This window comes from Panthera pardus, unplaced genomic scaffold, assembly GCF_024362965.1.
Source record: "Panthera pardus isolate Hobbes unplaced genomic scaffold, ASM2436296v1 HiC_scaffold_8, whole genome shotgun sequence".
Classification (NCBI taxonomy): Eukaryota; Metazoa; Chordata; class Mammalia; order Carnivora; family Felidae; genus Panthera; species Panthera pardus.
Window position 1 is genome coordinate 33,536,406 of NW_026527013.1, and position 25,708 is coordinate 33,562,113.

The 25,708-nt window shown below is 43.8% G+C and overlaps 1 long non-coding RNA gene across 1 annotated transcript; it reads right to left on the reverse strand.

Moving 5' to 3' along the window:
• Positions 1–11,155: 11,155 nt before the first annotated feature.
• LOC109279140 (uncharacterized) lies at positions 11,156–25,078 on the reverse strand. The gene is made up of 4 exons (XR_002086031.2): positions 24,444–25,078; positions 24,189–24,277; positions 20,810–20,949; positions 11,156–11,740 (listed from the first exon to the last, which is right to left on the reverse strand). It is a non-coding gene; the product is annotated as an uncharacterized LOC109279140 (long non-coding RNA).
• Positions 25,079–25,708: the final 630 nt, after the last annotated feature.

The following is a 25,708-nucleotide window of genomic DNA, read 5'->3' on the forward strand; positions in this document are numbered from 1 at the left end:
ATGGCTTTGAAATGCTGGCATTGCAGTTTCTACCTGGTTTTCCAGTTTGGGCTGGTTGTGAGGAAGGCTGTGTTGGTCCTTCTCTTGCATGTGCATGCACACATCTCTCTTGGAATTCCCAGGAGTAAAACTCTGAGGTCACAGGAGAAGTTTTGCCTATCAGAGTCTCCAAGTGTTTGTACCAATTTAGACTCCTACCAGTCATGTATGAGACTGCCAGTCGTTCCACAGCCCGACAGCATTTGATCCTGTCTGTCTTTTAAGCTGCCTTACAAGTAACGAAAGGAAAAAAGAAAAACCTGGCATGACACAAGTTCTTCTTCTTGAGTGTCAGGAGCTACTTCCAAAGGAAGGGAAAGGCAAAGGAAAAGGAAAAAAAAAGAAAACGAATAGGAAGAATAAAGAAAGGAAGAAGGAAAGAAGGAAAAGAAAGAAAGAAGGAAAAAAGCAGTTCCATTTTCCAACATACCTAACAACTTATTCATAGCGGTGATGAATGATTCAGTTGGATAGAAAAATCTAAAAAAGCAATTACTAGTCTAGATTCAGTGTAGCTGACAGTTGCCTACTCAAAAGCCATGTTCCGGGGCGCCTGGGTGGCTCAGTCAGTTAAGTGTCCAACTCTTTTTTTTTATGTTTACTTCGAGAGAGAGAGAAAGAGCGCACGTGTGTGCACATGAGCAGGGGAGGGGCAGAGGGAGGGAGAAAGAGAATCCCAAGCAGGCTCTGTGCTGTCAGCTGGGGCTCCATCCCATGACGCTGTAATCATGACCTGAGGGGAAATCAAGAGTTGGACACTTAACCCACTGAGCCACCCAGGCGCCCCAAGAGTTCAGCTCTTGATTTCAGCTCAGGACATGATCTCAAGGGCTCATGAGATCAAGCACCACGTGGGGCTCTGCACTAACTGCATGGAGTTGGGATTCTCTCTCCCTCCCTCTCTCTCTCTCTGCCAACCCCTCCCCACCCCGCTCACATGCTCTCTCTTGCTTTCTCTCCCTAAATAAATAAATGAACATGTTCTCTCTTCCTCCACACCAACAGGGCTTCAGTTTTGCTCAGCACCCATCCTTCAGGGAAGGTGAACCTATTTCCAGCTCAAGAGGGAATTCTGATTGATCAGTCTAAGCTAATCACGGTTTCTCTATTCCTCTCATCGAGTAATTAGCTAAAGACTGGACATGTGAGCCGGGTCTAGCCAATGAGACATTGGCAAAAGGACAGCTCTTAGGGAAGGTTTTCTTACTGTCAAGGAGATTCCAGAAGAAATGGTCCCTTTTTGCTTTTGGATGTGGTATATCTGGATGGGTATGGAACTGTACCAGCTAGCTCCCTGACTGCCAGGCTGAAGATGAAGCATCCACACGAAAGAATTACAGAAAATGGAGATGGAGCCTGTATTCTGGAACCTGCTCTAAGTTTATGTAAAGCCATAAATTCATTTATTGTTGGGGCGCCTGGGTGGCTCAGTCGGTTGAGCGTCCGACCTCAGCTCAGGTCGTGATCTCATGGTCCATGGGTTTGAGCCCCGCATCAGGCTCTGTGCTGACAGCTCAGGGCCTCGAGCCTGCTTCCGATTCTGTGTCTCCCTCTCTCTCTGCCCCTCCCCCGTTCATGCTCTGTCTCTCTCTGTCTCAAAAATAAATAAATGTTAAAAAAAAAATTAAAGAAAAAAAATTTTTTTAAATAAAAAGTTCACATCTTGGGGCGCCTGGGTGGCTCAGTCGGTTAAGTGTCTGACTTCGGCTCAGGTCATGATCTCATGGCTTGTGAGTTTGAGGTCCACGTTGGACTCTGTGCTGACAGCTCAGAGTCTGGAGCCTGTTTCGGATTCTGTGTGTGTCTCTCTCTGCCCCTCCTCCCCTTTCTCTCAAAAAGAAATAAACATTAAAAAATTAAAAAAAAAATCCTTGCTTTAAAAAAATAAAAATAAAAAGTTCACATCTTGGGGAGCCTGGGGGCTCAGCTGGTTGAGAGTCTGACGCTTCATCTTGGCTCAGGTCATGATCTCACAGTCGTGAGATCAAGCCCCACATCAGACTGTGCATTGGGCATGGAGCCTGCTTAAGATTCTCTCTGTCTCTATCTGCACCCCCCCCTCTCTCTCTCTAACATAAAATAAAAATAAAAAGCTTACATCTTTCAGGGACTCCTTTCTCATGTTAAGAAATACAAATCTTTTTTCATCACTTCAAGTGACTACCTAGTATTGTATCACAAATATACACCAGGATTTGCAAAGCCACATTGCTAACCATCGGGTATTTGGGGGTTTTGTAATATCACATTAACACAAACAATCCTGCCATAAACAGCACTTTATGGTAAGCCTGACTAACCATTTAGTAATGTCCTCAAGGTAAATTCCTAGAAGTACAATTGCTGATCAAAGGGAGATGTCTGGATTTTTTCCCTTCTCATAACATGTTCACAATCCTTCTAATCTTTACTTCCAGACACATTGTCCTTAGGTTTAGGTATTTTGCCGGAGGACTTTGGGTTGATCCTGCCTCAGCAGGGCAAGACCTTAGCCATTTGCCTTGTAGTGCTCTGTCTTTCATGTTAAAGGGCTTGAACAGAAAAGGCCATGGCAAAGCCAGGCACAGGCTATTACATCCCTAAGGGTTAATTTACTCATTTTTCCTAGGGGAAGTGAGTGGAAGCCTGAGAGCTTCTTAAGCCTTTTTGTCTTTCTCTATACCCTGATAATCTGAGCATGCTTTTTATCTTTGTCATATCTTTATTTGAGAATAAAGGAAACCAGCGCTCGCTGCTCCAAAGATCGATGCCTGCGTTTGGATGTCATCTGTCAATCATCTTAGAACATAAAAGATGGTCACCCTGCAAGGGGAAAACCTGGCTCCAAGTTTTGGCTGTGATGCCCGGCCATGGAAGCATTTAATTTCAGATGTAAATGCCTTCCTAAGTCTGAGGAGCACCTTCACAGTTCAGCCAGGACATTTAGTATAATTCAAGGCAAGAGGGCTTACCAGAACATACCTGGCAAACTAAATGCAGATAATACCTGTTTATTATTGGTCTCAGCTTAAGTTCTTTAGAAAGTAAAGCTTGAGGCAAAGATGGGAGCACCTAATGCATTTTAACTTTATGTAGAAGTTTATTCCTCTCTCCCTTGAAAACTCAGTGATAGATGGTTCTATACTGACATGGTAGGTCATTGATTTGTAGCCTCCAAAATTACCCCAATCATTGCTACTTCCCACCCAGTGTGGGGGGAGGGAGGAAGGATGATGGGAAACAGAGAGAGGAAGAGGGGAGGAAGGGAAGTGTGTTTTAAGTCAGTTGTTTTAAGGGCAAGTATGGTGTTTCGGGTATATACCACTTCCGCTCACATTCCATTGGGAAAAACAGATGGCCACACCCAGCTCCAAGGGTTTGGTCTTTAGCTGTACACCCATGTGTAAGGCACTGAAACTCTGATTTGGGAGGTTCAAACCCAGGGAGGTGATGGTGAGGGAAAAGGAAGCCAGGCAAAGAAAGATGGGAAATCACGTAATGCTTTATCTTCTGTGCCCGTCAGAAAGAGACATGTGGACTGCACACCAGGCTTGTTTGCTTTGTACGCGGTACTTTTCTGCTAGGATTGCAAGGAAGAAGTGTCCCTAGAAGTAGCCCATGGACGAGGGAAAGGAAGGGAAATTTATCTTTCCCGCTCCCTCCCAGCTCCTGTTCCCATTGGTGAAAGCTTACCCTGCCAGGGCCGAGGGTGGCATACTTCTCTTCTCTTTATGTTATATAATCCAACCCTTTGGCAGCTGCACAAGAAGCAGATCCCCTGCCCCAGAAGTAGAAGGCTGACCCCATGGGAGTGAGGCGCTGACCAGAGAGGAAGTCTCGGTCAGGAGAATCTGACAGCGTTTACAAGATCTGTGTCCCAACACATTACTTACTGGGATTTTGAGTGGAAGGTAATAGGGGCTTTGTTGAAAATTCAGCTCTAACTGAACTCTCTTGAAGTTCTGAGCCTGTTGGTTAGTACCTTACAAAATGAGCTCATTGGTCAGAGACTGGTAGGGAGAAGGGAGTTTCTCTTCATCTTTGACCAAGAATTCTAATATAACGATTTTTTTAAAATATTTATTTATTTTTGAGAGACAGAGTGAGACAAAGTGAGACTGGGGGAGGGGCAGAGAGAGAGGGAGACACAGGATTGGAAACAGGCTCCAGGCTCCGAGCTGTCAGCACAGAGCCTGACGCGGGGCTCGAACCCACAAACCGTGAGATCATGACCTGAGCCAAAGTCGGACGCTCAACCGACTGAGCCACCCAGGCGCCCCTATAATGATGTTTTTCACAGGCATCTCAGAAACCTGATGGAGGATTTCCTCTCGCTGCTTCCCCCCACCCCAGGGATATTGATTAGAACACTGTGAGAGTTTTTCCCTCCTTTTCCTCTCCTTTCCTTCCTTCCTTCCCTCGCTCCTCCCTTCCCTCCTCTTTCCTTCTTTCCTTCCTTTCTTCTTTCCTTCCCCCTTCCTTCCTCCCTTCCCCCCTTCCGGCCTTCCTTCCTTCCTTCCTTCCTTCTTTCCTTCCAGAAGGGAGATTTATTATGATTATCTTTGTTTTGTTAAGAAGTTTAAATTCCATCCTGGCTTTTCTCCTGGAAAAAAAAAACAAAAAAACAAAAACAGTAAAACTCAAATGGCATGAAACATGAACAATTAGCCAGCCAAATTAGTATATACTTTAGGTTGTCTTTGAGCTTGACATGTTTGTTTACTGTGAATCTGTGAATTTAGAAATACAACCTAATCGAAACATAATTGAAAGAACCCCTTCTCCAGTAAGAAACAGGCTCGGTGGATTTGGAAACACCTAACTCTGTTTTTAGAGGATCTTTAAAACCAGGAGTCTGATCCTATTGGCACAAATGCTCTTTAACAGACATAGTGCTTACGTTCACTTCCTCTAGAATCAGAAGATTTATAATTAAGTATCTTGGTGACCTCGGACATACTTAGAATTCTTAGACTCTTAGTTTCATTTTCTGTACAATGGGGATCATCTAGTATCCTAACAGTGTCTATTCGAATACTACTATCTACCTCACAGGGATATCATCATAACCAAATGAGATAAAACCTGTCAAGCTCCTGGCACATAATGTGCTCTCAATAAGTGGCAGAAGCTGTCACGTCATCACTGGCATCATCATCATCATCATCATCATCATCATCATCATTGTATTGTATGATGATGCTCCATTTGTTGACAAATTGTCCTATATTGATGACATATAAGGGTTTTTAAAATTTTTTTTTATTAAAAAAAATTTTTTTTAACGTTTATTTATTTTTGAGACAGAGAGAGACAGAGCATGAACGGGGGAGGGGCAGAGAGAGAGGGAGACACAGAATCGGAAGCAGGCTCCAGGCTCTGAGCCATCAGCCCAGAGCCCGACGCGGGGCTTGAACTCACGGACCGCGAGATCGTGACCTAAGTTGAAGTCGGACGCTTAACCGACTGAGCCACCCAGGCGCCCCAACATATAAGGGTTTTTAGTGACCCTCCATTTCAGTAAAGGGTTAATGACAGTCGTTATAAGGCATGAAGCCAAGTAAGGGTGGTGCTTGAGTGTCTCTCCTTCAATTATTGGTTTGTTACAGATCATACAGCCATCGTGTTAAACTTCCTTTTAAAGTCGTTTTAACTCTCACATTAAAGGGCAAGTGTATCTACCTCATTTATCTCCCATTGTCTTCATAGGAAGCCTTACAAATAGTGCTTGGGATAGTTGAAAACCCTGTGGAGAGTCCCCATCTCACATGCACATGGAAAGGTTTTCCTTGTCGATGGAAGCTCTTTAAATTTTTTTTTTAATTTTTAAAAATAATCTCTACCCCCATCGTGGGGCTTGAGCTCATGACCCCGAGGTCAAGAGTCACATGCTGCACCCACTAAGCCAGCCAGGTGGCCCTTGATGGAAGGTTTCTGATGCTCTGGTTCTAAAGGATCACATGTATCATTCAAATTCCATCCTTTGTCTTACTGAAAAAAACAAAACAAAGAACTCCTACCTCACGTTAGCAGAGTTTGTTAGGGTAATAATCCTGTGGACTTTCTAATCGCTAGCAAGCGCCGTTAATCAATTTGTTTACACTTGGCTTCCTGTGATTTGGCACTTATAAAGTCTATTCATTGGTTTCTAACAGAAACCAAGAGCCTATCCCAAAAATTCAGCAGCTGTGGAACTAAGAACATTAGGGTTCTCCCTTCATATTTTAGAGCATATATCAGCACAGTGGCTCTGCAACCCCTCCACTCCACGATAGATGTCTTACCGATGGAGTGTATGTCCCATAAAGCAAAGTGTCATATTTTCTTGACTCAGCAATTCTTAGCTGCAAAGAAAATACTTCATCTGGTCAATGCCAACCTCCAAATGAGAAGGAAGAAAAGAAAGAGCATTAGGAAGATTCATCCATAAACTCTCTCTTATCATCTCTTCAATAAGCCTTTGGATCTGGCCTTTCTGGCTCTCAACCCTCAAAGAAAACAAAAGTGAAACCAGAGTGAGTCCTTGAAAAGGATCCTGGGGAAGATGAGGTCAGAGAAGGAGGCAGCTACGCACAAATGAACATGCTTTTGCTTCTCTTGGCTCATGCAGTTCCTTCCCCCCCCTTCCAGTCCATCCACGATGATCTTATGATTCCTCCAATATGCAAGTTCTTCCAAGATTCTAGAAGGTCAGAGCAGAAAGAAGTGTTAAGATAGAGTCAAGTGGGGTTTTTGGGGTTTTTTTTTGCTTTTTTGTCTTGGCTTTCTGGAGTCCCGGGGTTTTCTTGGAGGCCCCCTTGGAATTTCACGGTGGTAGAGGACAATAGCGAGGAAAGCGAGGCTGAATTGACAGGAATCAAGACCCTCCTCCTCTAAATTAGTCAGATCATCTCCATCTTGTGCTTTCCATATTATTTCAGAAGCTAGTTATCTGTTGCTCCGTAGTCATCCCATTTCTTCCTTCCTGCATCCTGATTTTGTGTGCAGTGGCAACGGGCCCCACTCCAAGCTGTGGCCTATGATCAAAGTCATTCACGACAACCCTGTCCCTCAATTTCCCAGTCTTGTTGGCAGTTGTGGCTTGGCATATGACCCACTGTTGTCCCATGACACATGAGAAGTCGCTGACGCTCAAAGTTTTGTGAAACTTTGATTCCCTTATTAAAAACACGCTTACGTGGCTGGTACTGACCTTCCCTTTCTTCCTCCCTTCGATGCCGGTGTCATGTCAGTAACCTTGCGACCATGAGCATGATGGGAATGTCTGAAATCACAGAAACATTGGATCAGACCTCGAGGAGCCACTGAACCAAATCTAGCAACCATCTAGCTCCAGAATTCTTGCCACATATGGAAAGGAAACTACTATTACTTAAACTATTTCAATTGGGTTTTTGTCACTTGCATCCCAAAAAAAAGCATTCTTAGCAGATACATACATATTATGCTTCTAGATAAGATTTTGTTTAGATCGAGGATTTTGAGGCTAAGAAGAATTTGTGAGGGGCACCTGAGTGGCTCAGTCAGTTAAGTATCCGACTCTTGATATTGGCTCAGGTCATCAGCTCACAGTTTGTGAGGTTGAGCCCTGTTTGGGGCTCTGGACCAAGGGCGTGGATCCTGCTCGGGATGCTGTCCGTCTCTCTCTCTCTGCCCCTCCCTCACTTGTGTGCACACAAGTACACACATGGACTCTCTCTCAAAATCAATAAATAAGCATAAAAAAACAAAAATAAATAAATAAAAATAAAAAGAATTTGTGATATCATGATCTTGTCCCATCATCTCATTTTCAAGAAAATAAAAAGGTTTTAAAAAATACTTATTTATTTTGAGAGAGAGGGAGAGCATGCGTATGTGCAAATGGGGGAGGGGCAGAGAGAGCGGGAGAGACAGAATCCCAAGCAGGCTCCGTGCTGTCAGCACAGAGTCTGACGTGGGGCTTGATCTGCCAAACCCTGAGATCATGACCTGACCTGAAATCCAGGGATACGTCGCTGACGGAGACACCCAGGTGCCCGAAAATAGAAGCAGTTGTAATTGTCTATTGCTGTATAAATAACTACCTCAAAACACAGTGGCTTAAAACAACAGCCTTTTTGTTATCTCTTCCAATTCTGTGAGTGGCCTGGGCTCAGACGGGCAGGACTTCTGTCCCCTGTGGTCTCCCCTGGTGCTGCAGGGATCTGCAGGCTCAACAGGTTCTCTTGCCTAATGCCTGGCAGGAACAGCTGGAAGGCTGGGCTGGGCTGGCATACTTGGCCTTTCTCTCTCTCTCTCTCTCTCTCTCTCTCTTTCTGTCTCTCTCTCCATCTCTGTCTCTCCCCACCGCCCTGTCTCTCTGATTGTCTGTCTGTCTCTCTGTAATTTCAGAGCCTCTCCTTGTCCATATGTCCTTTCCACGCAGCCTCTCTATTTGGTCTCCTTAGCCAGGTAGTTGACTTCTTGTCTTACACGGCACCTCAGAGCTGTCCAACGCACCCAAGCAGAAGCCCCCAGGCTCTCCTCAGGCAGAGAGTCACGTTGGTGACATTCCACGGGTTAGAGTGAGTCACAGCGCCGTTGAGATTCAAGAGTGGAGGACCGCATGAGGGTGTGAATACCAGGAGGTGTGCCTCATGGGTGGCAATCTTCGCAGATTAGCTGCTTCAGAAACCCACACCCGGACTGTGAAAGCTGGTTGTCTAAGTTGCTAGAGCCGTAACTGTTTAATTCAGATCACTGCAGCGAAGAGAGATCCACGTGGGATGGGGTTGAGGGGTGGAGATAGGGAAAGAAGGTACTTACCCCTGTCCCAGGATTTTTCACTCTCAGCACCCTTGACATTTGGGGCCAGATGATTCTTTGTCGTGGGGGCTGTTCTTTGTATTATAGGATGTTTAGCAGCGTCCCTGGCCTCTACCCACTAAACACTGCTCGCACCCCCCACCCCGAGTTGTGACAATCAAGAATGTGTCCAGACATTGCCAAATGTCCCTGGAGACAAAAGAGCCCTAGCTGAGAACAATGGCCCTAACCTTCTTTAGAGGTTCTGTTACTTCCCAGAAATCCAGCTGGGCTGGACAGCCTGCTCTTACATGTGGGCCAGCAGAGCACATTTGCATTCTTAAATTCTTCCAGTGGGAAATATCTCTACGTAGTAGAAAAAGATAGGATAATCAATTTCACACTCTGGGCCACTTATTCTATGTAGAGTCTTTACTTTGGATAAAGGCTTTTTAATTTCTGCTCTAAGTTCACCAAAGAGTGCTTTAAAGATTGTGCCCCCAAGTGAAGTCTGAACTGGTACCCTCCTTCACTGCCATTGCACAGTACTAAGCAATTCCCTTGCTGTTTTTTTTTTTCTTTTGCTTTTTCCAAGAGTTGTCCATAAAGAGGTAGATTTTAAAGCCATGGGACAAGGTGAGATCAGCTGGAGAAATAGGTAAATGAAAAAAGAAGAAAAGACGGTCGTCTAGGCCAGTCCCTTCACCATTTAGAGGAAGACAGAAAAGGAAGAAATGTTACTCACGCGCGCACACACACACACACACACACACACACACACACAAATGTACAACTGGGGCCGGGGCGCTTGGCTGGCTCAGTCAATAAAGGCATGTAACTCTTGATCTCGAGTTCAAGTCCCATACTGGGCATAAAGATTACTTAAAAAAATAAATAAATGCAATTAAAACCACACACACACAAATATACAACTAGGGACCACCCTTATAGCTCAAACCCTAAGAAATTATTCAAATTTGGCAATCCTAAACTATTTACCCTGCCGTGCCCTGCTTTCCCTGCAGAAAGCACTGTAAAAGCTCTGGCCAAGATTTTCCCCCATCTTCCTGTCTCCTTCCCCTGACCAAAACCTGGTGTTCCTCACATGGCCCTGTGTGGCCTGTCACACTTCCTGCTTCTAGGATCTCTGAGCATACTAAACCTTGTTTTTCTGAGCTTTTCGTGTGTCTCTTCTGGCGGCCACCCCTGACTGCCCATCACATAAAAGAACACAGATCATGGATACATTCTGATGGTACAGCCAACAGGATTTCCTGGTGGATAGGGTATGGAAAGTGAGACAAAGAGAGAAGGCGAGGATGAATCTAGGGTTTTTGGCGAGAGCGATTGAACAGAGGGAGTTGACACTTGGTGGGCTACAGGAGACTGCCTATGGAACAAGCCGTGCAGGCGTGGAAGAACACGAGTGAAGTGTAGCCATGTTAATGTCAACATTTCCCCTAGATGTCCCCAAATTGAGTAAGTGGTTGAATAAGTAGACAAAAGTCTGGGCTGGAGAGAGGATTTGGGAGTGATCGGTGTATGGACGATGTTTAAGGACATGGAACTGAAGTAATTGCCGGGGGAGGGAGGGGTGCCTGGCTGACTCAGTCAGTAGAACGTGCAACTCTTGATCTCAGGGTAATGAGTTCAGGTCCCATGTTGGGTGTATGGCTTACTTAAAAAAAAATAATAATAATAATAATTACCAGGACAGAGAGCATTTAGCGGAGAGCAGAGGACCAAGGACTGAGCCCTGGAACCACCAAACTTGAAAGCAAAAAGCTGGTCTAATGGTTTTTTAAGATTCATTTGCATTGCCAGTTCTGTGATCCTCAGGGGGTAATAAGTTTCCCAGTCTTTCCCCAAACCTGCAAATTCAGTGGATTTCCTTTTAATTATTCATCATTTGAATCAAATTGTTACTGTTCCACTTCCCGTTTGCATAGCAAACTTCACTGAAACACCATGCCATAAAATACCAACATTTTATGATATCTCCTGATTTGTGGGTACAGAGTGTGGGCTGGGCTGTGTGATTCTTCAGACCCATTTGGAATAACTGGAAGTTTAGCAGTGGTATTCAGCTGCTGGATGTACGAATACAGTTGCCTCTTGAGCAACATGGGGGTTAGGAGTTAGTTAAAAATCCATGTATAAATTTTTGTCTCCCCTGAAACTTACCCATTAATTGCTTGCTGTTGACCAGAATCCTTACTGATACAGAAACAGTCGATTAACACATATTTTGTTTTTTACATGTATTATATACACTGTATTGTTACGATAAAGTAAGGCAGAGAAAAGAACATGTTAAGGAAATCGTAAGGAAAACACACTTATATTACTGCAGTGTATTTATTGAAAATAACCCATGTGTAGGTGGACCCGTGTAATGCAAGCCCGGGTTGTTCTAGGGTTAACTGTATATTCAGTGAGGAGAGATGTGAACTGAATCTTGCAGCCAAGGGTCTAAGAGCAGGTGGGAGAAGTTACACTGTGTTGCACAGGAGGAGAGGGTTGGGTATTCCTGGGGAGCAGCCTTCAGCCTTCTCAGCCCCCCAGGCTATTGCAGAAGTTGAGGGGAAGAGACGAGGAGTTTGGTAAATTGCAGAGTAAATAAGAAGCGACAACTTTACTAGTGTACAGAGAAAACAGAATCCCATTAGAGCGTGAGCTTTCCTCTAGCTCATGGCTCTCATTTCATCTAAGACTTGAGCCTTGACCTCATGAGTGACGGATCTTTGTGCTGGAAGCTGCTGTTCTACACACGTCTCCGGGAATGCTTTCCAGACTTCTCCAGGCACAAATGCTCGTGTCGTCGGCTGTGTTCTTGCCGTGGTTTGCACCCGCGGGAGGTCCTCACCATCTGAGGAAAACTGGCACTGGATAAAGGCCGGGAACAAGGAGCAACCTCGGTGCATAGGGTGGATGTGTGTTTGGAGCAAGAAATGACCTTGGCAGAAAATGAAAACATTATAAAATCATAAAAAGAAATCATTTCTTATTCAAGAGAATGTTACTATTGCAACTACACGCAAGAGGCAAGGAATGAACCAAGTGTTTATTGTTTGGTTTGGCATAAAGCTTAATAAATAAATAAAACTTTATATTAAACAGCATGAGAAGGAATCGTCTTTTACTCAGGCATCACTTCTTTGGCCTAATGAAAAAAGATCCGGGGTGCTTGGGTGGCTTAGTCAGTTGGGCATCCAACTCTTGTTTTTGGCTCAGGTCATGAGCTCATGGTTCATGGGGTTAAACCCTGCATTGGGCTCTGTGCTGAATGTGGAGCCTGCTTGAGATTCTCTCTCTCTCTCTCTCTCTCTCTCTCTCCCTCTTCTCTGCCCCTCCTCCACTCATGCTCATGTTCTCTCTCTCTCTCTGTCAAAATAAATAAATAAACTTTTTAAAAAAGATCTGGTTTTTTCATTTATATATACATACCTGTTGTGTGTATGTATGTATAATGTTCTGAAGCTTCAGCATGTAAAATATTCTTCCAGTATTTAAAACTCTTTTAAGTTTATTTATTTTGAGAGAGAGAGAGAGCACACGCACACAAGTGGGGAAGGGACAGAATGAGAGAGAGAGAGAGAGAGAGAGAGAGAGAACCCCAAGCAGGATGTACGGAGCCCTGTGCAGGGCTTGAACTCACGAACTATGAGATCATGACCTGAGGTGAAGCCAGACACTTAACCGAATGAGCCAACCAGGTGCCCTAGTATTTAAAACTTTTTTAAATGTTTATTTATTTATTTTGAGAGAGACAGCATGAGTGGGGGAAAGAGCAGAGAGAGAAGGTGAGAGAGAATCCCAAACTGACAGCATGGAGCCCAAAGCAGGGCTCAATCCCCAACCCTGGGATCAAGACCTCTGCTGAAATCAAGAGTCAGACACTCAACTGACTGAGCTATCCAGGCGCCCCAGTATTTGAAATTTTTTGATCTATAATATCCTTACAGAAAAGTGCACAACTAAGAAGTGTGCTGTTCAGTAAATCATCATTTTCATAAATTGCTCACACCCAGGTGCTCAGCACCTAGCCCCAGAAACAGAACATTGTCGACACCTGGATGTTCTTCTCTTGCCCAGACCCAGTTATTATCCATCCCTTCCCCAAGTCGTAACTCTCCTGACTTCTAACAGCATAGATGGGTTTTGCTTATTCTTGAACTTCCTATAAAGAGAATTATATTTTGATTGTGGCTTCTTTTTCTCCATGATGTGTCAGTGAGATTTATATATGTTGTTGCTTGTGCTGGCTTATTCATTTTCATTGCTATGTACTCCATGGTATGTGCCTGCCAAAATGTATCCATTCTACTATTGATGGGTATTTGGGAAGTTTCCAGTTTGAGGCTCTTAGGGATAGGGTTACTATGCACGTTCTATTCTTTTTTTTTTTTTTTTTAAGTAGGCTTCATGGTCAGTGTGGAGCCCAACACAGGGCTTGAACTCACAACCCTGAGATCGAGACCTGAGCTGAGATCAAGAGTCGGACCCTACCCACCTGAGCCACCCAGACACTCCTTTATTCTTTTTTTTTAAACTATTAACATTGTGTGTTTGTTTTTTTTTTAATGTTCATCTTTGAGAGAGAGAGAGGCAGACAGAGAGAGAGGGAGACAGAGGATCCAAAGTGGGCTCTGTGCTGACAGCAATGAGCCCGATGTGGGGCTCGAACTCACAAACCGTGAGATCATGACCTAAGCTGAAGTCAGATACTCAACGGACTGGGTCAACCAGGTGCCTCTCAACTATGAACATTCTAGCACATGAGTGTTGGTGCACACGTGTATTCCTTTCTGTTAGGTCATGAGTTGTTCTCACCTGTGAATCTGTTAACTTGGTCATACCTGTTCAACATTGTTGTTTCCAGAACATTTTGCACTTTGTTGGAGTTATACGTGTGGGATTTAAGTGACATTTGATATACTTTATGAAAGAGTACACAATGATTCAGCATTAAACTGAAAAGTCATTATATCCACACTTTTTGTGGATGCAGAAACAGAGTAGCAGGGTGCAAATGATATTACTGAAACAGATATTCGTCGAGGGAGGAACACATCAATTCTTCTAAACGTTTGTGGAAGGAACCTCAGAAGACGAGGCATCCTCAAGGAAATGAAGCTGCCAATTATTCTTGACTTCACACTGTTTCTCAGATATGCACAAAAGTACTTCTGATCACAACATCAAGCCATGCAGCTGAAGGAGGGAGAAATGGCCAAATGCCTTGAAACAGACTAAAGAGATTTCAGAAAAGCGAGACAGTGATATGTCTTATTCATGTGTCATGCAGGACTGTCATTAAGGCCTAGTGTCCTACTTCAATTGCATTTTTTAAGATTTTTCCTTGGAGGGAGATAAATAACAACGGATTACTAACACTAGAGTCTTCCATTTGATGAAATATGGTAATTAGAATGATAATATTACAGCTGTAATTTATTGGTCCAAGCATTGCACTCAGCAATTTGCAAACATTCTTTCATTTAATTTGGTCTTCAAGGCAGCTCTACCCGGGAGGTAATATTTTTAGCCCTGGAGAAATGAGGCACCTTGTGCAAAGCTACATTAGCAGTAAGCAGGGGGAGCTGGGACTCAGACCCAGGTGTGGGTAACTTCCTGAGTGCTGAGTCTGCCCAGTGCTGGGCGCTGTGAGGTTTTCCAGCTCTCTACTAGGATAAATTCATTCGAGGTGAACAGGGACAAGAAGATAATTTTGGCACTGTGTCTAGGCAGTGTTCTTCGCTCCAGCTTTAACAAAAGCTACTGTTCCGATGCAAGCTCTCATCATCTATTACCTGCATCCGTTGGAAGAATTTCCTGAGTCTTCCTGCTTCAACATTATCCCCCTACAATCTGTTCTCAACACAGCAGCTGGAGCGAGCATTCAAAACGTAAGTCAGAGCGCGTCACTCCACCGCAAACCCTCCCCTCCGTTGGCGGCACACCTCACTTGGGGTGAGAGATGAAATCTCCAGCATCCCACGGGCTTTGTGCTCCGTGACCTCATGTCACTCTGTGACTTCCTGCCTTCCCACTCCCCTCCCCCTCTCTCCCGCCCTCAGCTACAGCAGTGCTGGCCTCCTGACACGCCCCTCTCAGTTCGTGTCCCCCTCCCCCCCCAGGAATAGACTTGGAGAAGAGGATTTTGAATGTCAATCATTTGTCTGGAAAGTGAAGGAAATACCCCTGGGTCATTGGGAAGGGAAACAGGAAGGGGGAGGCTCCTAATAAGGGTGTGCTACCACGCCAGCTACCACTCTGGGCCCCTGATATCAATTCTGGGAGCCAAACTCGGGGAGCCAGTGGACAACGTGCACCTCGGCGTTCGCCCTCCAGAGAGGCCTGGGGCCTGGGGTGTTTATACACCAGCAACTCCTGTCTCCACTCAGCGTTAATCTTAACACTACCAGCCAGCTGTATGCGTGGGCAGAGCAGGCTTCAGTGCCCAGAGAAAACCCTCTGGCAAAAAAGATGTGGATGCTGGTAATTGACATCTGACGTCAGGCTGGCACTGAGATGGTAAAGCCCGAGGCGCACGTCCGTGTCCACTCCAGGCCCGTGCATTTGCCGGTTCCGCTGCCTGGGACTCGACTCCCTCCGATATTCGCGTGTGACTCCTTTAGGTCTATGCTCAGATGACGCCTCAGGGAGGCCTTTTCTGATCACCTTCTTTATTATTTTTATTTTGTTTTAAGTTTTTAAAAAGATGTTTATTTATTTTTGAGAGAGAGAGCGCGAGAGGGCGTGCAGGGGAGGGGCAGAGAGAGAGAGGGAGACAGAGAACCTGAATGAGGCTCTACACTGACAGCAGACAGTCGATGCGGGGCTTGAACTCACAAACCATGAAATGGTGAGCTGAGTCGAAGTCGGATACTTAACTGACTGAGCCACCCAGGAGCCCCTCTGATCACCTTCTTTAAATTGCTCCCAACTTCTAACATGGATACCTATCTTGTTTATTGCCTTTCTTCCCTGACCAAATAGAAGCACCAGGAGGGCAGGGATTTGGTGCTGTTTGTTGCTTTATCCCCAATTCCCAGCATGATGTCTAGCACATAGTAGGAGCTCAAGAAATACTGAGTGAATACATGAAGGGTCATTTTATTTTATTTGCTTTTTAAAATTTATTTATTTTTAAATCTACATCCAAGTTAGTTAGCATATAGTGCAACAATGATTTCAGGAGTAGATTCCTTAATGCTCCTTACCCATTTAGCCCATCCCCCCCCCCCACAACTCCTCCAGCAACCCTCTGTTTATTCTCCATATTTAAGAGTCTCTTATGTTTTGTCCCTCTCCCAGTTTTTATATTATTTTTGCTTCATGAAGGGTCATTTAAAAAAAAAGTCTCGGGGCGCCTGGGTGGCTCAGTCGGTTAAGCGTCCGACTTCGGCTCAGGTCATGATCTCACGGTCCGTGAGTTCGAGCCCCGCGTTGGGCTCTGTGCTGACAGCTCAGAGCCTGGAGCCCGTTTCAGATTCTGTGCCTCCCTCTCTCTCTGACCCTCCCCCATTCATGCTCTGTCTCTCTCTGTCTCAAAAATAAATAAACGTTAAAAAAATTAAAAAAAAAAAAAAAGTCTCTATCTTCTGTGTCTGTTTGTCAATTGACTTAACAATCCTCAGGGTTGAAAAATACGATTAATTGGCATCTACAAAGGCAAAGATAGTCGTGTTAGGACCTGATGCGAATGGCTTTAAATGGCCCACCTTCTCTTTCTTTCATAAAGCTTGAATGTCTACCATGTGCCAGGCACTGTTCAAAGTATACTGGGAGCACTATTGTATATCACTAGGAATGACTTTTGGCAGGAAGTGACCGAAACATCAAACGCGATGGCTTACACCAAGTAAGGGTTTTATTTTTCTCACATAATTAGAAGTCTAGACATAGGCAGTGCATTGCTCATACAGTGGCTCCAAGAGGCCATCAGGGACCCTGTCTGCTTCTACCTTTGTGGTCCCAAGCTTGCTGCTCCCTCTCAAGCAGTGTCTGCATTCCAGGCAGGAAGGGGGGAATGACAAAAGGAAAAATGTGTGTTCCACCAGGACTCCTCAGCCGATGACCATGCTTTGCTGAAAAGCTCCACTCAGCAATTCCTGTCTCTATGTCCCCACGGTGTCTTGGCTGCCTAGCAGCAAGGGAGCTAAGAAATGTAACGGTTTTTGTTTATTTGTTTTCTTGGGTGTGCCTCTTGCTTCCGTAAAACAAAATTAGGAAGAAGGGCACAATGAAATGCATCCCTTGAGTAAGCAACGCGGGATACCTGCCGCCCTGAGACTCAAAAGGACTGTGCTCTGGGAGTGTCACTGTTGTCCGTGCAAACAGAAAGCAAATGCACACCCACTCACTACGCGCACATCCCCACTTGCAAAAAATGACAAATAGCCAAGAGTGCTGTGCAAAATAGCAAAAGAAGGGGAGGAGTTAGGGGCACCTGGGTGGTTCAGTCGGTTAAGCTCCCACTTTGGCTCATGTCACCATCTCACGGTTTCATGGGTTTGAGCCCCGCGTGGGGCTCTGTGCTGACAACTCGGAGCCCGGAGCCTGCTTTGGATTCTGTGTCTCCCTCTCTCTCTGCTCCTCCCCCACTCATGCTCGGTCTCTGTCTCTCAAAAAAAAAAAAAAAAAAAAAAAAAGTTAAAAAAAAAGAAGAGGACGAGTTAGTGATGCAGATTCTGTATTATACCTAGAAGTCAGGGAAGCAACTCTCCTGAGAAGCTAAACTCTGAATGACAAAACAGAAGCAATCTTGCCAAGATCAATTGCAATTTTACTGATCCTTTGTTGGTTATAATTTAATCCAGGACAAGAAAGCAGGATCGTCATGTCTGCCCAGTTCTATAACATCCAGTTTTCAAGATGTGGGATAAATCTTATTTTTCCTAAACATTCTCTCCAAGCTGTGATGAGGCCTTTTCTTCTTCTGAGACTTCTGGGTTTTGTGGGGTTTTTTTTGTTTTTTTTGTTGTTGTTGTTTTTTTCCCCTTCTGTCCTCTCCTCTCCCTCACACATGGCAAAAGTTGCCATGGTTCCTTGGCTTTAAGGGTAAATGGTCATGCGATGGAGCGGTGGGAGGGAGTTTTGGTTTCTTTTTTTTAAGCCTGGCAAAGCCGAATGGCAGAAAAAAAATTTTTCAGCAAAATAAGCCAGATGTGGGCAATTTATAAGAGGGGAAATAATTCTAGAGAAATTCTCTCCAACCCATAAGCCAGTCTGGTGAATGTCGGTGTTATTAAAGAAGATGCATTTTTTAAATGTGTTTTTTAAATTAATTAATTAATTAATTTATTTATTTTGAGAAAGAGAGAGAGAGAGAGAGAAAACACTAGCAGGGGAGGGGCAGAGAGAGAGAGGGAGACACAGATTCCGAAGCAGGCTCCAGGCTCTGAGCACAGAGCCTGACGAGGGGCTTGAACTCACCAGTCGGCTGCTTAACCAACTGAGCCACCCAGGCACCCCAAAGAAGATGCATTTTGAGAGTTCCATGCTTTGTCTTTAAGAAGCCAACTGTGGTGTTGGGCCAAACTCTGTACATTACATTCTACTTCTCACACAGCCTTAGAAGTGTTCCCGTGTGCTCCCATGTTGTAAGTCGGTTATTAAGTACAAATGTGATTTTTTACATCTAGGAGGTTTGCTTGTCTCAGTAAGGGATTCAGATGTCATTGGATTTGTTTTTTCTTGAGACTCTGCTGGTACATGGTCTCTTGCTGCCAGTTTTTTCCCCCCAGTACCTTTATGCTAAAATTATCTACTTTATCTACTATGTGCTACAGAGGAAAGACATTGATACAAGTTGACAACTACAGGCTCCAAAAAACCCTGGCTAGACTCATACAGCAGCTGTATTCAAGTCCACTTTCAAGAAAATCAAGGGAGGAGGTTGGGAGAATGTCAGTGAACATTGTGGATACAACCTGGATATAACGTACTATCTTACGTTCCACTTACAAGTAATTTTTCATGTTCCAGGTAGAAATGGTTAAAACATCTTCTGGCACATGTCATTTTTAGGTTGTGTTGTTTTATGGTTTTCCTCCTTTTGTTTTAAAGATAGAGTACTCAGGGGCGCCTGGGTGGCTCAGTCGGTTAAGCGTCTGACTTCGGTCATGATCTCACGGTCTGTGAGTTCGAGCCCCTCATTGGGCTCTGCGCTGACAGCTCAGCTGGAGCCTGTTTCAGATTCTGTGTCTTCCTCTCTCTTTGACCCTCCCCCGTGCATGGTCTGTCTCTTTCTGTCTCAAAAATAAATAAATGTTAAAAAAAATAAAAAAAAAAAAAAAAAAAGAGAGTACTCTAAGGATGCCTGGGTGGCTTAGTCAGATGCTGTACCACTGAGCTATACCCCCATAAGCAACTGACTTTGGGCCAGGTCATGATCTTACAATTCTTGAGTTGGAGCCCGACACTGACTATCTTCATTACACATACATTTTTTGGTAATGATCTTCTCTATGTAGGGAGTCCCTGCTGCCTACACTGTTGCCCTTGCAACTGCTGTTAAAAAAAAAAAAAAACCTATGTTCTTAATTTTTGAATTCTATCACTTGTTTCCGTAATAATTCCACTTATGGAATAAGCATCTAAGATGAAAGATTTTGATAACCAAAATTGTATTAAAATGTTACTCGAAGAGTTTAAATTAACTGGTACATCAATATAAAGGACTCATTTGCAATGATCAGCAGCCATGTTGTTAAATTTTTTTTTAATGTTTATTTATTTTTGAGAGAGACAGAGCATGAGCGGGGCAAAGGCAGAGAGAGAGGGCCACAGAATCCGAAGCAGGCTCCAGGTTCTGAGCTGTCCCCAGAGCCCGAAGCTGGGCTCGGAATCACGAACCGTGAGGCCATGACCTGAGCCCAAGTCAGACACTTAACAGACGGAGCCATCCAGGTGTCAGCAGCCATATTCTTAAAACAGTTAATAAGAAATTGTCATCGGGGTGCCTGGGTAGCTCAGTCAGTTAAGCATCAGACTTTGGCTCAAGTCACCATCTCGCAGTTTCTTGAGTCCAAGCCCCACATTGGGCTCTGTGCGTTGACAGTGCAGGTAGAGCCTACTTGGGATTCTCTCTCTCTCTCTCTCTCTCTCTCTCTCTCTCTCTCTCTCTGCCCTTCCCCCACTCGCACTCTGTGTCTCTCAAAAATAAATAAATAATTTAAAAAAAAAAAAAGAAATGACATTAATATGTTGACTAAAAATAAGAAAGATACAGAAACATGTAGTTCCTGGATGATTCCAACTTTGTTAAATTGCATTAAAAAAAACTGTAAAGCACTGTATCTAAAAGTTAACTGCTATATGGTGGGCATTTGAATAATTTTTACTTTCTCATTTTGCATTTTACCATATAGTTTGAATAATTTTTAGAATCAACCTGTCAAATCAATCTTAAAAGGAATACAAAATTATTTTTCAGTTAGAACGCAAGGCACAAGGGAGAAAGAACATCAGCTTAGGAACAGAATCGATGTGGGTTCCAATCCAACTGACCGTTTATTACATATGCAGCCTAAACCTCTCTAAGGTCCAGTGTCTTTCATCTGTAAGTGAAAGAGACAGAGAGGGATGAGTGGTTCTCCAAAGACATGCCACTTTCAAAATATAGCTGAAGCGTTGTTAGGGGCACCTGGCTGTCTCAGTACAGCATGCAACTCTTGATCTCAGGGTTGTGGGTTCAAGCCCCATGTTGGGTGTAGAGATTACTTAAAAATAAAATTTTTTTTTTTTTTTAAAGAAATGATGGTAATTGGAATCACCATAGACAATGGGGGAATCTGTGAGAAAGCAGATGATGAGATGAGAGGCATAGAGATGGTCAAAGTGAAGCCTTGCTGACATACGTGTTCCCCAAACAGCCATCAACACAGGCTCATCAGCCCTGTTTCCAGAAGCTTCTAGAGCCTCAGTACCCTCTTTCTCTAAGTTGGGAGTGAAAATGCGTGCCAAAGATGGATCAGGAGAAGATGCCAGTAAAATATTATACACTGCAGGTATTCACATAAAATAGTTACACTCTCGTGTTGGCCTCTGTCCCTCAGAATTGGAAGGAAAGAAGGAATCCGGACATTAAATGGACTGTCTGTGCTGAGATTGCAGCTTTAGACATTTAGAAGTCTATTTCAGCAGACTTCCCTCCAGCTGGAAAACAAAACAGGGATAGCTGGCTTGACTTTGTCTCTTTATCTCTTTCCATTTAAACACAGATATCCTGTTGTGATAACCTTTGACACTTTATTACATGGCTATGGTAAATAACAACTGCCCCGTTTTGTAATGTCATTCTGGTTAACCAGTGCCATTAATTACTGAACATAAAAGTTGAAGTTTTTGTGAATAGAAGGAAATGTCGTTGGGATTCCTTTGCTTTGTTCACTAAATTTATTTGAGGGTTTGGGTGGTTTAAATAGCGAAGAGACAAACACTCAGTTGTTGAGCTGTCGCTGAGAACTGCCCCTCTACTGACAATAAGAACCAACTAATTTGGGGGCAGCAGGGAAACGTCAAAAGACTTACGACCTTCTCTGTTCCGTCTTTGCCGTGAATGAGATGATTACTGGAACGCTGGTGATAATTTGTTTTATTTTTTTTATTTTTGTTTACTTATTTTTTAAAGTTTATTTACCTATTTTGAGAGAGAGTGAGAGGGGGAGGGGCAGAAAGAAAGGCAGAGAGAAAATCCCAAGCAGGCTCTGCTCTATCTTTGTGGAGCCCGATGCAGGGCTCGAGTTCATAAACCGTGAAATCATGACCTGAGCCAAAATCAAGAGTCAGATGCTTAACCGACTGAGTCACCCAGGAGCCCCTAAAAGATTTCTTTTTGGGGGCACCTGTGTGGCTCAGTGGATTAAATGGCTGACTCTTGATTTCAGCTCAGGTCATGAACTCACAGTCATGAGATCAAGCCCCACATCAGGCTCTGTGCTAAGCATGCAGCCTGCTTAAAATTCTCTCTCTCTCTCTCTCTCTCTCTCTCTCCTCTGCCCCTCCCCTGCTCGCACACTCTCTCTCTCAAAAAAAAAATTTCTTCTTCACGTTGCAGTTGTTACTGATGTTGCAAAGTAATGATTTGTTATCCAAAAAACAAAAACAAAAACAAAAAAAAAATATTCCCATAGTCTTGAGATTCATGGTTGCAAAATTAGATTTATATCATCTTTGACCTCGGTCTTGTCTTCTAACTGCTAGGTTTCCCTGTTCTACTTTGGCTGGAGTATTCTTCTTGTTTTGAATCACGTAATCATATTTCTGAAAGCCCTGATTGGTGTCATGTAAGGTATTCATTAAATTGCATACATAGGTCCTCCTTCCCTTTGAGTCCTGGTGCAGACCTTCTGATTACGTGCAGAGGACCTCAGTGAGGTGCTGGTGTGTCTTTAACATATCTCTCATACTGGCTGCTCTGCTTTTTATAACAAAGAGAGAGCTTCGGAGCCTTCCCAGCAAAGTCAGCAAATAAGTTTTGTTTTTACTGTGCTTATTTAATGCTTACTTTTTATTTATGGATAATAATTCCAACTTGCATTTACATTAGTTGTATAAAGCTTCTTTTAAGATAAATTTCAGGGGCGCCTGGGTGGCTTGGTCGGTTAAGTGCCCGACTTCGGCTCAGGTCATGATCTCACAGTCCGTGAGTTCGAGCCCCGCATCGGGCTCTGTGCTGACAGCCCAGAGCCTGGAGCCTGTTTCAGATTCTGTGTCTCCCTCTCTCTCTGCCCCTCCCCTGTTCATGCTCTGTCTCTCTCTGTCTCAAAAATAAATAAATGTTAAAAAAAAAAAAAATTTAAAAAAAAAGATAAATTTCAGTTGGGATTCCTGGCTGGCTTAGTTGGAAGGGTATGCAACTCTTGATCTTGGGGTCATGAGTTCGAGCCCCATGTTGGGTATAGAGATTACAAAAAAAAAATAATAATAATAAACTTAAAAGAAAGATAAATTTCAGTTCAAGATATGTTGATATAAAGAAAAGATTAAATAACTCACATAACAGTTATGAGCTAGCAGATGGCAAAAATTATGACTCTTGTTGATGACTCAAATTTGGGAAGGAGGAGAATCTTTGGAAGTGAAAATCCAGGGCAATTCCAGTCAGCTATGTAATAGTTAAGTGGCCCGGGGTCACTTACCTATGGGAACTTTCCTGTCAAACTCAAGAGAATACTGTCTGTCTCAGGGTCATATGAACAATACAAGTCATTGGACACACAATAAGGACATAGGATGGTATAAGTGACTATAAGCTTCCTGAGGTCATGGAATAATAGTTAGCCAAATAGCTCTCTTCTCTTACAGCTTCTCACATAGTCCTTCGCACATAGGATTCAATAAGAACTCACTTTCTTCTTTCCTTCTGGGGTGCTACTTAGTGTGGTCACATGAACATTTCCCATGGGATTATAAAGAAGAGAGTATTCTACACAAGCACAGAAAGTATACATAAGCATTTACACCCTTTTATTTTTCACTGTGACTATAAAGCTGTATATATTCAATTATATACTGCATACAGCATATTACATTTGAAATATAGAAACATATGATAAAGCATAAAACATGGCGGTCGGTAGGTCAGGTGACTCTTGGTCTTGGGGGGGTGGGTTCAAGACCCATGTTGGGTGTACAGCTTACTTAAAAAAAAATGGCAAGAAACAAAATCATCCCTCACATCCCACATCCCCAGGCACACACATCGCGCCTCAAATTCAACCATTGTTAATTTTAACAGCTTCTATTTTTTCCTATGATTAAAAAAAAAAAAAAAAAAAGCTCTGGGGCACCTGGCTGGCTAAGTCACTAGAGCATGCAATCCCATTTGCAGGGATACAATTTACTTAAAAAAAAAAAAAACAAAAAACAGGGCGCCTGGGTGGCTCAGTCGGTCAAGCGTCCAACTTCGGCTCAGGTCATGATCTCGCGGTTTGTGAATTCAAGCCCCGAGTTAGGCTCTGTGCTGACAGCTCAGAGCCTGAAGCCTGCTTAGGGTTCTGTGTCTCCCTCTCTTTGCACCTCCCCCGCTTGTGTTCTGTGTCTCTCTGTGTCTCAAAAATAAATAAATGTAAAAAAAAAATGTCAAAAAACAAAACAAAACAGAAAACTCGGGGGTGGCCCCTTGGTGGCTTAGTCTGTTAAGCGTCTGAATCTTGGTTTCGGCTCAGGTCATGATCTCATGGTTCCTGAGAATGAGTCCCACGTCCGGCTCTGCACTGACAGCAAGGAGCCTGGTTGGGATTCTCTCTCTCTCTCCTTTTCTCTCTGCTCCTCCCCACTCACTCACTCCCTCTCTCAAATAAACTTCAGAAAAAATAAAGTCTGGAAAATAAGCTTTATATACCCCAGATACGACTACATGTGCAGTTGTGTGACTTGGTGTTTTCACTTACCATTAGTTCTTAAGCATTCAAAATTCTTTAATTCAGCATGGTTTTTAACGTTTGACCCACTTTGGGGCATGCCTCATCCCTCATGGAATCTGCCAACAAGAATGTCAACCTGTAAACTCTTCAGTAAAATGTTTCCAAATGACCAGACAATTTGGGTAGGAGGAGCAGGGCTGTTCAGGGGCAGATAGGAAAAGAGAAGCAGATGAAGGGAGGTGGGTAGGGAAAGAGGCAATGGGGACAGTCACCTTCACACACCGGATTGGGAGGTCCTGAACACGGAGGATGGTTCTCTTGGTAGATCCTGGAACCCACCCATTAATCTCGAACTCCCTCTGCTGGCTTTGCCGAAAACACATCCACGGTGTGATTAACGTGGACAGTGGCTACAGAGGAGCCGAGCCCATTGACATCACCTGGGACGGACAGAAGAGACGCAGCACCCTTTCTGCAATTTTTATAAGATCAAAGTTTACATCAACATTGCCAGATTGATTGGTTGGTCATGCTTACTCAGTTGAAACAAATCAGGCTTCCCCGCCCCTGTCGCGTTGTTTTTCTTGCTCCAGGAGAATGAAATTCTAAAGGTCTCAGCTGTTCTTTTCAAGATCCTTCTTACTCTCCTTCCAGGTCTCTCTGGTGATCTCCTTGGCTGTTTCCCTGAACTGTATCTTGCAGTGGCTTTCTCTCCTTGCTCACAGTCTGTGCCTTGCTGGTGCCGTTCATGAATGAAAGCGTAATGGTAAAACCCTGCCTTTGCCTTGCAGAGCAGTGCTCTGTTAGCGCCTCTGATTATGCAGGCTCTTACTTCTTCATTTGTGCTTAATTCAAAGCTGTAAAAAGCTTTTCAAAATAGGTATGCCTCTGCTTGACGGTTGTGATAAAACAATGCCTCCAATAAAGAGAAAGCAAGACACATTGGCAATTTCCTCTTCCATAATTTATAGTGATTTAGCTCTCCCCCCCATCAGGAGGTAAGAATTTCTTTGGGAACAGTTTTCTTTTAATAGCACCATCTGAGGCAGCAAACATTTCTCGTGCAGTCATTAGAGCTCCTAGCCTACAAAACAGTGACTGAAGATTGAATTAGGATTTAGAGAGAGGCTGCCTGCATCATATAAATAAACAATGAGGGCCCCCGCCTTTTTATTACGGAACTTAAATAAGCAGTACAGACCGTCAGCTACAGCACGGCACACGCATAACCTCTTTAAAAGAGCACGTTGCAGGGTCAGAGGCATTAATGTACTCGCAGTGCCGTTCATTTACTCTACTTGAGATACTTCTTTTACACTAAGCATCAGAGCCGTGGGTCAGGCAAATTATTGGAGGCGGTAATTCAGATGAACGAGAAGATAAGAAAATTGCTGAATGATGAGAGGACAAATAATAAATTGGCTTAAGGATTTATGGCCCCACGTGTAACCTAGTGAATGTTATTTGCCACCGATCCTTCTCACTGAGGTCCAAGTGGCAAGCCATGCATAAATAAATAAACTCAGATTCATTTAGGTACACACAAA